This window comes from Oncorhynchus gorbuscha, unplaced genomic scaffold (genome assembly GCF_021184085.1).
Source record: "Oncorhynchus gorbuscha isolate QuinsamMale2020 ecotype Even-year unplaced genomic scaffold, OgorEven_v1.0 Un_scaffold_460, whole genome shotgun sequence".
Lineage (NCBI taxonomy): Eukaryota > Metazoa > Chordata > Actinopteri > Salmoniformes > Salmonidae > Oncorhynchus > Oncorhynchus gorbuscha.
This window is the reverse complement of record NW_025745298.1, coordinates 519,946-534,441: the sequence shown is the minus strand read 5'-3', so window position 1 is coordinate 534,441 and position 14,496 is coordinate 519,946. Positions and strand designations below refer to the sequence as shown.

General features: G+C 43.9%; 1 pseudogene; it reads left to right on the top strand.

The window, feature by feature from the left end:
* Window positions 1-14,496, top strand: part of LOC124018283 — a 142,446-nt pseudogene that overhangs the window by 85,156 nt on the left and 42,794 nt on the right.

Here is a 14,496-nt window from a genome sequence, read left to right as displayed (position 1 = left end):
TGATTCTAGATGTATTGTGATTCTCACGATTCTAGATTAATTGTGATTCTCACGATTCTAGATTAATTGCTATTCAATTCTGCAATTTGATTGTGATTTGATGTTCAAACCCAGATAACATGCACTGCCAGGGAACTCATGACACTTAGGTGGCCGACATATCAAATTGCGTGGGGAATATGTTGTTTGGGGAATGTTTTCCCATTGGGAAGATGTCAGAGAGACATCAGAATAGAATGTTGATGTCTGACCGACGCATAAACGATGTAGAACTGTAGAATGTAGAACTGTACATCTGTACGACTTCTTGGCAATGAGCAAACACTGTGTAAACGGCATCTTCTGTAGACATCGAGTCCACGTTGGGCAGACGGGCGTGTGCTATCTGGGAACATATCGCTCGCTATGCGTTTGCTGCAGAGAGACCAGAGAGCAGGAGAACATTTTGTTTCGATTAGTTTTGGAGCAGCTACAGACGACTATCACTAGTTAACACTACCTGTTTTTTACAAATCGATACTTGAAGTCAAAGTATATATAGTGTATATAATGTCAAGAATAATATTGTGATATGCAACTATGGTTTTTCCCATCACTACTACTCAGTGACACAGTTATTGTATAAACAGATCAGGATGAAGATACCCCTACAGGTGCAGATCTAGGATCAGGTCCATGTGATCTAATTCATTATGATCTTAAAGGGAAAACTGATTGTAGACCAGTACTCCTACTCTGAGATGCTATAAGAATACAGACTTTGGTCACCCTTTCAGAAACTTATCCATTAGGGTGAAAACACAAAACTGACCTAAGATCAGTGTGGAAGAGTCTGAGTCTGACAGGCCACACATAGCCAACCCTACCAGCTCTCACAGTCTCATGGCAGAATTACACCTTCATCCATGTTTCCCAAACGGCAAATTTCAAAGTGTTTAAGCTTAAGTTCAGGCATTAACTCTGAATATTTAAAGTAAGGGTTGTGTTCAGGTAATAACTCTGAATATTTAAAGTAAGGGTTATGTTCAGGTAATAACTCTGAATATTTAAAGTAAGGGTTATGTTCAGGTAATAACTCTGAATATTTAAAGTAAGGGTTATGTTCAGGTAATAACTCTGAATATTTAAAGTAAGGGTTATGTTCAGGTAATAACTCTGAATATTTAAAGTAAGGGTTGTGTTCAGGCATTAATTCCAAATTCTTAAAGATGCCCTATGCAGAAATCGCTCTGCCATTTCCTGGTTGCTAAAATTCTATTTTTTTGCCTAATTTAAATGTATGTGATTTTAAATAAACAAGTATATTGTATTTTCAGCTGTTTGAAGCAAAACCAAAAGTAAAAGACGCAAACATGTAATTTAGACACGGGAAGCATAGAAGTAGTGCACATAGAACAGATCTACTGCTCCTTGGACTTGTTTCAATAACAATGTGAATTTGGTCGGGGCACCCAAAAAGTGACATATTGCAGCTTTAAGGGCCTTAACTCTGAATGTTTCAGGTTTGAGATGGGCTTAAAACTAGAATATCAAGAACAACTTTCTCTATCACTGGATTCTAACATGCAACCTTTGGAATCAGAGGCAGATGCCTACCGAAATGTGTCACACTTCAAATACACACATCTTGTATGAATGCCTCTGTACCCATAAATCAGTCAATCAGAGATGTAGCGTTGTCTCAGAAAAGGCCCAGCCTCTTGGGGGGGACCCAAACCCCCAGGCCCATTCTCAGGAGACTTGGTCCCCTTCCACCCACCACAGAAGGGTTGTGGGGGATTTACTGGGACTTCAAGGCACCAAGCTCCTGTCAACAAACTGTCCAACGACAGACGCCCCTGGAAATCAAACTGTTAAGCCCCTGAACACACACCCACCCACCCACCCACCCACACCCACCCGCACGCACGCACGCACGCACGCACGCACACACACACACACACACACACACACACACACACACACACACACACACACACACACACACACACACACACACACACACACCTAGAATCCCCTCCATTGTTTAAGCTGAGGGTTAGAGTATAGGGCTACAACAGTATGGGGGAAACTGGTTCAGACTGTGTGTGTGTGTGTGTGCAGATGATGGTTTGGAGTGAGAGTCTCAGTGAGAGATGGGTAAGGGATCCCCCCTCCTCTCCCTCTCTCTCTCCTAGTGGTTACCCTCTACTCCAACCTCTCTGTGTTTTTCAGAGGGTTGGGAAAGCACAATACACATTTCCTTTGACATCCTGGTACATTGGACAATAAACCTCCTTCTTCCTCGTCCTCTCCCTCCAGTCGTCTCCACTCTAACAGTCTGAGGTGTGACTGTCACCTGTCCTGGCTGTCTCCCTGGCTGAGACAGAGGCCCACCCTGGGTCTGTACACACAGTGCAGCTCCCCTCCAACCCTCAGGGGACTCAACCTGGCTGAACTGCAGAAGAACGAGTTCACCTGCTCAGGTAAGGCAGGGGTCAGAGGATAGAGTTTACCTGTAGAGGTCCCCTGCTCAGGTAAGACAGGGGTCAGAGGTTAGAGTTTAGAGTTGACCTGTAGAGGTCACCTGCTCAGGTAAGACAGGGGTCAGAGGCTAGAGGGTAGAGTTTACCTGTAGAGGTCACCTGCTCATGTAAGACAGAGGTTAGAGGTTAGAGTGTAGAGTTTACCTGTAGAGGTGCCCTGCTCAGGTAAGACAGAGGTCAGAGGTTAGAGGGTAGAGTTTACCTGTAGACGTCACCTGCTCAGGTAAGACAGAGGTCTCTCTCTCTTTTTCTCTTTCTCTCTCACTCTCTCCCTTTGTCTTTCTCGCTCTCTCTCTCTCACTCTCTCTCTTTGTCTTTCTCTCTCTTTCTCTCGCTCTCTATCTCCAGGTCAGAGTGACAGTGCGTTTGTCCAGCCGTGTAGCCTGGCGTCTGGCTCCTGTCCTCCCATGTGTTCCTGTAGTAACAACATCGTAGACTGTAGAGGCAAGGGCCTCACTGCCATACCTGCTCACCTGCCTGAAGCCATGACTGAGATGTGAGTCCTGCACGCGGTCAGCATGACCACACACGGTCAACAAGACCACAAAGCTTTAACTATGGTTTATAAGATACAAGGTTGCCATACCAGCTCACCCCCTTGAAGCCATGACCGAGATCTGAGACCGTCGACATGGTCAGTTCATGCTCATCACCACACCTGGTCAATTTACTTACTGGTGTTAGTATTGATTTATTTGATTTATTAATTTAACCTTCATTTAAACAGGAAATCACATTGAGACCAATGTCTATTCTGCATCACAAAAACAGCCAAATAGTAGGGTCATTGAGACATCACACATCATACAGAATAACCACACCATACAGAATAACCACACCATTCAGAATAACCGCACCATACAGAATAACCACACAAATATAGGATAACCACACCAATATAGGATAACCGCACCATGTAGAATAACTGCACCAATATAGAATAACTGCACCATGTAGAACAGGGGTGTCAAAGTCAAATGGACGGAGGGCCAAATAAAAAATTTAGCTACAAGCCGAGGGCCGGACTGTTCGAATGTTCATTGAAAATTTTTTAAATGACGCATATAGTCTAGTGAACCTAATTGAACCTACTGAAAACCTAACAAATATATTCCAATATGATCAGATAAATAAAGCAATATTTTCTTATGGCTCTGTCAGTAATCTTTAATTTTCAACAGACACAAATGACAAATTTCCTTTATATAAAAATCCCCATAACATGAACATTAAATGAAAGAAACCGGTATTCAAGGCACCATCAGTAGCCTATATTTTCTATTTTAGCAAAAGTGGGCTAAATTTACTTCAAAGAAAAAAACAATAATAGCAATTTTCTATCATCCACTCAACTTGGTTTTAAATGCCTTCACTGTACTGTACATATCAGAGATGACACGATCCCGACCCTGCAGCTGCAAGTTCATTGCATTCAGATGACTCGTAATGTCACACAGAAAAGCCATTTCACACAGAAACATTTCGTCTCGGAGTTGTGTTGTGTCTTTCCCTTTGCTGTCCAAGAACAGACAAATCTCCTCACGAAGCTCGAAACATCTTTGAAGCACCTTTCCCTGGCTTAGCCATCGCACCTCTGTGTGATAAGGCAAATCACCATGCTCCGTTTCTAACTCCTTCAGAAATGCCTTGAACTGGCGGTGATTCAAACCTTTGGCTCTGATAAAGTTAACTGTGCGCGTGATGATGCTCATTACATGCTCCATTTTCAAGGCTTTACCGCACAACGCTTCCTGGTGTATGATACAATGATAAGCTGTCAGCTCACCTGTCGCGTTTTCCTCTTGCATCTTTTCCCGTATCTTCGTCATCAGTCCGCTCCTGTGTCCACACATCGCAGGTGCTCCGTCGGTTGTCAAACCCACGAGTTTTTCCCAAGGCAGCTCCATCTCATTTACACATCTTGACACCTCTTCATACAAATCATGCCCCGTAGTTGTGCCATGCATAGGACGTAAAGCCAAAAACTCCTCTGTCACGCTTAGGCTGGAGTCCACTCCGCGGATGAAAATTGACAACTGGGCAATGTCAGAAATGTCGGTGCTCTCATCCACAGCCAAGGAATATGCAATGAAATCTTTTCCCTTTTTCACAAGCTGCTCTTTTAGATTGATGGACAACTGGTCTACTCTCTCGGCAATGGTGTTTCTGCTCAGACTCACATTTAAAAAGAGTTGCCTTTTTTCTGGGCAAACTTCGTCACAAACTTTAATCATGCAGTTTTTGATGAAATCCCCCTCCGTAAATGGCCGGGCTGATTTAGCGATCTCTTCTGCCAAAATAAAACTGGCCTTGACAGCAGCCTGGCCTTGTGATTTGGCTTTTTTGAACAGAGCCTGTCGAGATTTGAGGCCTCGTTTTAATTCCTCTGCCTTTTGTAGCCTTTGTTCCATGTCCATATTCTTGTTTTTGTCCGCGTGTTTCGTTTCATAATGTCGTCTCAGATTATACTCTTTCAGTACCGCCACACTTTCTCCACACAGAAGACACACAGGTTTTCCAGCTACCTCCGTGAACAAATACTCCGACTCCCACCTTGTTTGAAACCCCCGGTTCTCAGTGTCCACCTTCCGTTTTGCCATTTTTGATGGGTATCTGAAAGTTAATTTTACTGTGATGCTGACAACTGCTGTGCCAATAAATATTGAAATGAAGCAGCCTACTGCTCGGTGCGTCACCGTTGCATTGTGGGAAATGTAGTATTGGTGCGTGTAAAAGATCTGCGGGCTGCCGGCTTGCTGCGGTCTGCGGGCCGGTTCTAATAACAAATCAAGATCATCCCAGGGGCCGTAAAAAACCTTCTCGCGGGCCGGATGTGGCCCGCGGGCCTTGACTCTGACATATGTGATGTAGAATAACCACACCATATAGAATAACCACACCATACAGAATAACCACACCATACAGAATAACCTTACCAATATAGAATAACCTCACCATATAGAATAACCACACCATGTAGAATAAATCCACCATATAGAATAACCACACCATGTAGAATAAATCCACCATGTAGAATAACCACACCATGTAGAATAACCACACCATGTAGAATAACCCACCATGTAGAATAACCACACCATGTAGAATAACCACACCATGTAGAATAACCACACCATGTGGACCAGAATAACCACACTCCAATCAGATAGAATAGCCATCACCATAAGAATAAATACTGTATAATCATCATTGATTGTATATGCAGTTTATCCAATCAGATGAATATGTGGCCATCTGACCAATAAGAGTGGACCAGGGATATGTCTGTGTGTCATTAGATATCCTGTATTAATATATGTATATGCTACAGTTTATCCAATCAGATGAATATGTGGCCATCTGACCAATAAGAGTGGACCAGGGATATGTCTGTGTGTCATTAGATATCCTGTATTAATATATGTATATGCTACAGTTTATCCAATCAGATGAATATGTGGCCATCTGACCAATAAGAGTGGACCAGGGATATGTCTGTGTGTCATTAGATATCCTGTATTAATATATGTATATGCTACAGTTTATCCAATCAGATGAATATGTGGCCATCTGACCAATAAGAGTGGAATATGTGGCCCGCTGACCAATAAGAGTGGACCAGGGATATGTCTGTGTGTCATTAGATATCCTGTATTAATATATGTATATGCTACAGTTTATCCAATCAGATGATGTGGACCAGGGATATGTCTGTGTGTCATTAGATATCCTGTATTAATATATGTATATGCTACAGTTTATCCAATCAGATGAATATGTGGCCATCTGACCAGTAAGAGTTGATGTGTGTGTATATATGTATGTATATCATTAATGCATCAGAGCTGCTCTAGAAAGGATATTTCTATTCCCTGACAGCAGCTTACCACCCCGCCCCTCCACACCGACCATGTCCATACATGGACACTGAACTCTTGACTTTTACACAGGCTCATCTCTCAACCTAACATCTCCCTCTTAGACCTGAAGGCATCAGAGCTGCTCTAGAAAGGATATTTCTATTCCCTGACAGCACTTACCACCCCGCCCCTCCACACACACACACACACACACACACACACCACACACACACACACACACACACACACACACACACACACACACACACACACACACACACACACACACACACACACACACACACACACACACACACACACACACACACACACACACACACACACACACACACACACACACACTCAAGACAGGAGGGAGAGAGAGATGGTGAGAGGAGGATGAGGAAATAGTAGAATGTGTTTGAGGTTAGGGAGAGAGAGGGACTTTCTAAGACTTTCTCAGAAGAATAACAGACAGAAGGAGAGACAGAGAGAGAGAGAGACAGGAGAGAGACAGATAGAGACAGACAGGATGAGAGAGAGACAGACAGGAGGAGAGAGAGACAGACAGGAGGAGAGAGACAGACAGACAGGAGGAGAGAGACAGACAGGAGGAGAGAGACAGAAAGGAGGAGAGAGAGACAGACAGAAGGAGAGAGAGAGAGACAGACAGGAGGAGAGAGAGACAGACAGAAGGAGAGAGAGACAGACAGAAGGAGAGAGGGACAGACAGAAGGAGAGAGAGACAGACAGAAGGAGAGAGAGACATACAGAAGGAGAGAGAGACAGACAGAAGGAGAGAGGGACAGACAGAAGGAGAGAGAGACAGACAGAAGGAGAGAGGGACAGACAGAAGGAGAGAGAGACAGACAGAAGGAGAGAGAGAAATACAGAAGGAGAGAGAGACAGACAGACAGGGGAGAGACAGACAGGAGAGAGACAGACAGAAGGAGAGAGAGACAGACAGGAGAAAGACAGACAGAAGCAGAGAGAGACAGACAGAAGCAGAGAGAGACAGACAGAAGGAGAGAGAGACAGACAGGAGAGACAGAAGGAGAGAGAGAGAGACAGACAGAAGGAGAGAGAGACAGACAGAAGGAGAGAGAGACAGCCAGAAGGAGGGAGAGACAGACAGAAGGAGAGAGAGACAGACAGGTGAGACAGATAGACAGAAGGAGAGAGAGAGAGAGACAGACAGAAGAAGAGAGAGACAGACAGACAGACAGGAGGAGAGAGAGACAGACAGAAGGAGAGAGAGACAGACAGACAGGAGAGACAGACAGACAGAAGGAGAGAGAGACAGACAGAGGGGTTAGTAGTGTAATGCTGCAGTCTCTGAGTGGTTTGGCAGTTTAACAGGTGAGCATTCCCCTGGTCAGCTAACGGCTCCAGTCACACAAATATGTCAAACTGTGTCTGATACCCTCAACATTTCCTGTCTCTCACACACACAAAACACACACATACTTACACACACAGAGAGAGAGAAAGAGAGACTAACCTAAGTTTCTCCTTCTGTAGCTCAGTTGGTAGAGCATGGCGCTTGTAACGCCAGGGTAGTGGGTTCGATTCCCGGGATCACCCATACGTAGAATGTATGCACACATGACTGTAAGTCGCTTTGGATAAAAGCGTCTGCTAAATGGCATATATTATTATTATTATATTATTATTATTATAATGAATCTCATTGCCGATGGGTCTGTCCCCCTCCCTTCTCCTCCCCCCTGTCTCCCGCCCTCTCTCTTTTTTCCTCCCCTCACTCTCTCCCTTTTCCTTCCCTCACTCTCTCCCTTTTCCTCCCCTCACTCTCTCCCATTTCCTTCCCTCACTCTCTCCCTTTTCCTTCCCTCACTCTCTCCCCTTTCCTTCCCTAACTCTCTCCCTTTTCCTTCCCTCACTCTCTCCCTTTTCCTCCCTCACTCTCTCCCTTTTCCTTCCCTCACTCTCTCCCTTTTCCATCCCTCACTCTCTCCCTTTTCCTTCCCTCACTCTCTCCCTTTTCCATCCCTCACTCTCTCCCCTTTCCATCCCTCACTCTCTCCCTTTTCCTTCCCTCACTCTCTCCCTTTTCCATCCCTCACTCTCTCCCTTTTCCTTCCCTCCTTCTCTCCCTTTTCCTTCCCTCACTCTCTCCCTTTTCCATCCCTCACTCTCTCCCTTTTCCTTCCCTCCTTCTCTCCCTTTTCCTTCCCTCACTCTCTCCCTTTTCCATCCCTCACTCTCTCCCTTTTCCCTCCCTCACTCTCTCCCTTTTCCCTCCCTCCTTCTCTCCCTCCTAGTCGTCTGGAGCAGAATGGCATCAAGTCAGTTCCTCCTGGGGCCTTCACCTCCTACAAGAAGCTGCGCAGAATGTAACTAGTCAACCCCCTTTACTTAACATATACCAACAACCTTCCTTGTGCCTCATCTGAAACTCAAGCTGCTATGTTTACAGATGATACTGCAATGTATACAACAAGACAATCGGTTCAACAGGTACAGCAAGTTCTACAAGTAGATCTGGGAAATATCAGGGATTGGGTTTGCCAGAACAAATTTGTTTTGCACACCAAGAAACCTATGGTTATGTTGGTCTGTTCCATCAGGAAAAGGCCAACACAGCATGGGATGCAATTAAGTATGAGGGAGTACAAATAGAGGAAGTGGTAGAAACCAACTGAGGGGTGCAGCTAGACAACTGCTTATCATGGTCGTCTCAAATAGCTCATCTATGTAAACATGTCAAATAAAACTGCATGCATGATCAGAAGGATATAATATTTACCGGGAAAGATTCTTAAGAAAACAGCCCAAGCATTAATTGGGAGTCAGGTGAACTACTGTTCTGTGGTCTGGGGAAATGCATCAGCATGTCAAGTTAGGAGGCTGCAGATTGAACAGAACAAAGCAGTGAGGATTGTTTTATGGTGGAGATGTGGTTCTTCTGTTGTGGTCACGATCAACGCTCCTGGTTGGTCATTAAGCAGTAAGGATTGTTTTAAGGTGGAGATGTGGTTCTCCTGTTGTGGTCACGATCAACACTCCTGGTTGGTCATTAAGCAGTAAGGATTGTTTTAAGGTGGAGATGTGGTTCTCCTGTTGTGGTCACGATCAACACTCCTGGTTGGTCATTAAGCAGTAAGGATTGTTTTAAGGTGGAGATGTGGTTCTCCTGTTGTGGTCACGATCAACACTCCTGGTTGGTCATTAAGCAGTAAGGATTGTTTTAAGGTGGAGATGTGGTTCTCCTGTTGTGGTCACGATCAACACTCCTGGTTGGTCATTAAGCAGTAAGGATTGTTTTAAGGTGGAGATGTGGTTCTTCTGTTGTGGTCACGATCAACGCTCTTGGTTGGTCATTAAGCAGTAAGGATTGTTTTAAGGTGGAGATGTGGTTCTCCTGTTGTGGTCACGATCAACGCTCTTGGTTGGTCATTAAGCAGTAAGGATTGTTTTAAGGTGGAGATGTGGTTCTTCTGTTGTGGTCACGATCAACGCTCTTGGTTGGTCATTAAGCAGTAAGGATTGTTTTAAGGTGGAGATGTGGTTCTCCTGTTGTGGTCACGATCAACGCTCTTGGTTGGTCATTAAGCAACAAGATTATTGAAGAAGAAAAAACATGCTTGTTTATTTCACAATGTACACCCTTTAAAACAGCCAAACTCTTTTCACAACAGTATTCAGTTGGTAAGAGACAGACATTCAGTCAATACGAGGAACAGATTGTCCACCATCTATGGGTTATCCAGACAGAAAAGACAAATAGGCAAAATAACATTTTATTTAGTACAATAAAGAAATTGAATAATGTATCTGTGCAAACCAGAAGCTTTTCAATATATAAATGAAGTAATACTTTAGAACCATTTAAATATAATAAATTGGAAGGTTGTGCAGTACTATGGTCGACTATGGTCGTCTGTTTAGACTGTTAGAGTATTTATCTGGTCAATATGTCAGTGTATTATTTCTGTTTGTAACAGGGTGTTATACTGTATGTGAAAATGTGATCCTATTATAATTATTATTATTATTATTTCTGTTTGTAATAGGGTGTTATTTTGTACGTTTAAAGAATCTTAGATTAGTCCTAATGAGCACTAAAAGATATCCTAATGAAATCAAATAAAACTCCTGACCTTCCACCTTTGACCTCTACACACACCCCCCTAACCCCCTGTCTCCTACCCTACAGAGTGATTATATACAGTAAGAGTCTTATCTGTTATCTGCTACTGGTTTTTGGAGCCCTTTAGTTGAACTCCCAGTGAGCCAGGGGCGAGGGGGGGGGGTTAAGGCAGGATGAGGGGTAGAAAGTGTAAGTGGAGGGTTAGTGTGTGTCTGTGTGTCTGTGTGTGTGTGTGTCTGTGTGTCTGTGTGTCTGTGTGTGTGTGTCTGTGTGTCTGTGTGTGTGTGTGTGTGTGTGTGTGTGTGTCTGTGTGTGTGTGTGTGTGTGTGTGTGTGTCTGTGTGTCTGTGTGTCTGTGTGTGTGTGTGTGTGTGTGTCTGTGTGTCTGTGTGTGTGTGTGTGTCTGTGTGTGTGTGTGTGTGTGTGTGTGTGTGTGTGTGTGTGTGTGTGTGTGTGTGTGTGTGTGTGTGTGTGTGTGTGTGTGTGTGTGTGTGTGTGTGTGTGTGTGTGTGTGTGTGTGTGTGTGTGTGTGTGCACACGTTTGAATTTCATCATTCTGTTAAAGTACCGTTTCGTTGGGGGAGTTTAAACACTTGATCGATGTATATATCATAGAAGAGTGTAATTGTCTTTGGGACAGCTGTTTTTAGTCAAGACTTTAGTGTTTTTTACGTGGAATGTTATTGTTGTACTGTATGTGTTTATAGTTTTGTTTAATGTTGTGTCAGTGTATGTAAGTTGTTTTGTCTGAAACGTTGTTCCCTCTGCTGCTATTGGACCAGGTCTCTCTTGGAAAAGAGATGTTATCTCAATGAGAAAAAACCTGTATATATAAAGGTTTTTTTTAAATGAAAGAAAAAGTGCCATCTAATCAAGGAGAGGGTTTGGACCTCTGAGGCCCAACACAGGAGCTCTTCTGTGGGCTAGAACCCAGGAGACCTCCCCTTAGTCTGGTCCTCTTGTGGTTTTTCCTCTTCTGCATGGTTTATATCATCTCCCCAAGGTTGTAGGATGCATTTACAGTGTCTGCTGCATCCCAAATGGGAAATGGCATCCTATTCTCTATATAGGGCACTACTTTGACCAAACTCCTAATTGGCCTGGTCATAAGTAGTGCACTATATAGTGAATAGTGGCCTGGTCCAAAGTAGTGCACTATATAGTGAATAGTGGCCTGGTCCATGGCAGTGCACTATATAGTGAATAGTGGCCTGGTCCATGGCAGTGCACTATATAGTGAATAGTGGCCTGGTCCAAGGTAGTGCACTATATAGTGAATAGTGTGCCATTTAGGAAGCAGCCCCCTAAAGGAGATGTCATTAAGTGGCGACGTCAGAGAGAGTGTGAGGTCAAAGGTCATGGTTCTCACTGTAACACTGTTGTTGTTCCTTCTTTCCAGAGATCTGAGTAACAATCAGATATCAGAGATGGCTCCCGATGTTTTCCAAGGCCTGAGAGCCCTCAACTCTCTGTGAGTCTGTTTGCATCAGTGTGTGTCTGTGTGTCACCATCAGTGTGTGTGTCTGTGTGTCACCATCAGTGTGTGTGTCTGTGTGTCACCATCAGTGTGTGTGTCTGTGTGTCGCCATCAGTGTGTGTGTCTGTGTGTCGCCATCAGTGTGTGTCTGTGTGTCGCCATCAGTGTGTGTCTGTGTGTAACCATCAGTGTGTGTGTCTGTGTGTAACCATCAGTGTGTGTGTCTGTGTGTAACCATCAGTGTGTGTGTCTGTGTGTAACCATCAGTGTGTGTCTGTGTGTAACCATCAGTGTGTGTGTCTGTGTGTAACCATCAGTGTGTGTGTCTGTGTGTCACCATCAGTGTGTGTGTCTGTGTGTCGCCATCAGTGTGTGTGTCTGTGTGTCGCCATCAGTGTGTGTGTCTGTGTGTCGCCATCAGTGTGTGTCTGTGTGTCGCCATCAGTGTGTGTGTCTGTGTGTAACCATCAGTGTGTGTGTCTGTGTGTAACCATCAGTGTGTGTGTCTGTGTGTAACCATCAGTGTGTGTGTCGCCATCAGTGTGTGTCTGTGTGTAACCATCAGTGTGTGTGTCTGTGTGTAACCATCAGTGTGTGTGTCTGTGTGTAACCATCAGTGTGTGTGTCGCCATCAGTGTGTGTGTCGCCATCAGTGTGTGTGTCTGTGTGTAACCATCAGTGTGTGTGTCTGTGTGTAACCATCAGTGTGTGTCGCCATCAGTGTGTGTCGCCGTCAGTGTGTGTCGCCATCAGTGTGTGTCGCCATCAGTGTGTGTCGCCATCAGTGTGTGTGTGTGTGTCGCCATCAGTGTGTGTCGCCATCAGTGTGTGTGTGTGTGTCGCCATCAGTGTGTGTGTTGGTCTTTCTCTCTTTATGTCTGTGTGTCTGTCAGTCTGTGTGTCTGCCAGTCTGTGTGTACTAACGTATGTGTTGACATGTCTCTGTCTGTGTTATACACATCTGTAGCATATACATGATCATGAGGGAGTGTGTGTGTACATATCATTGTGAATAATGTATAGGGTTTATATAGAGTTAAACAGACAGTCCTTATTTTATGTGTCATACTGAATCAGCCTCAATGGGAGGTCTGGGAGACAGTGTGTGTGTTTGTTTTCTGTGGGGGTCCAGGGGAGGAGGGGGGTTGGTAGTTGGTAAGTGTCCCCTTAGGGGATAGCCCTGTCTGGGATGAATGGGACTGTGCCGTGCCTTTTAGTCTGGGTGTGTTCCAGTTCCCTCTTTTGAGTGATATGAGCCAGATGGGGCAACAGAATCCTGAGCTCCATGTTGTCTAGTATTGTCATGGTGTTACTGCTATAGTACTGAGTCTTATTCTATATGGTCTCTACAGGGTTCTGTATGGTAATATTGTCATAGTGTTACTGCTATAGTACTGAGTCTTATTCTATATGGTCTCTACAGGGTTCTGTATGGTAATATTGTCATGGTGTTACTGCTATAGTACTGAGTCTTATTCTATATGGTCTCTACAGGGTTCTGTATGGTAATATTGTCATGGTGTTACTGCTATAGTACTGAGTCTTATTCTATATGGTCTCTACAGGGTTCTGTATGGTAATATTGTCATGGTGTTACTGCTATAGTACTGAGTCTTATTCTATATGGTCTCTACAGGGTTCTGTATGGTAATATTGTCATAGTGTTACTGCTATAGTACTTAGTCTTATTCTATATGGTCTCTACAGGGTTCTGTATGGTAATAAGATCACAGATCTCCCCAGAGGACTGTTTGATGGTCTCTACAGGGTTCTAGAACTGCTGTAATACACTTTGTCTACTTCCTAGTGTTACCCTATTCCCTATGTAGTGCACTGACTGTCTTATTCTAAATGGTCTCTACAGGGTTCTGTCTACTTGGTAAATTGTCCTATGTAGTGCACTATACTGTCTTATTCTAAATCTACCCTAGGGTTCTGTAAGTGTTACTGCTATACTGAGTCTTATTCTATATGGTCTCTACAGGGTTCTAAATCAGTACCCTATTGTCTATAGTGTTACTGCTAAATAGTACTGAGTCTTATTCTATATGGTCTCTAAATCAGGGTTCTGTAGTGGTAATATTGTCATAGTGTTAAATCATAACCTATTAGTACTAGTCTTATTCTACTTCCTAAATCTCTACAGGGTTCTGTAGTGGACTAATACTGTCTAGTGTTAAATCTACCCTAGTACTGAGTCTTATTCTATATGGTCTCTACAGGGTTCTGTACTGGTAATAAGATCCTAAATCTCCCCAGAGGACTGTTTGAGGGTCTCTTCTCTAGAACTGCTGTGTACACTTACTGTCTACTTCCTAAATCATACCCTATTCCCTATGTAGTGCACTGTACTGTCTACTTCCTAAATCATACCCTATGTAGTGCACTGTACTGTCTACTTCCTAGATCATACCCTATTCCCTATGTAGTGCACTGTACTCTCTACTTCCTAAATCATACCCTATGTAGTGCACTATACTGTCTACTTCCTAAATCATACCCTATTCTCTATGTAGTGCACTGT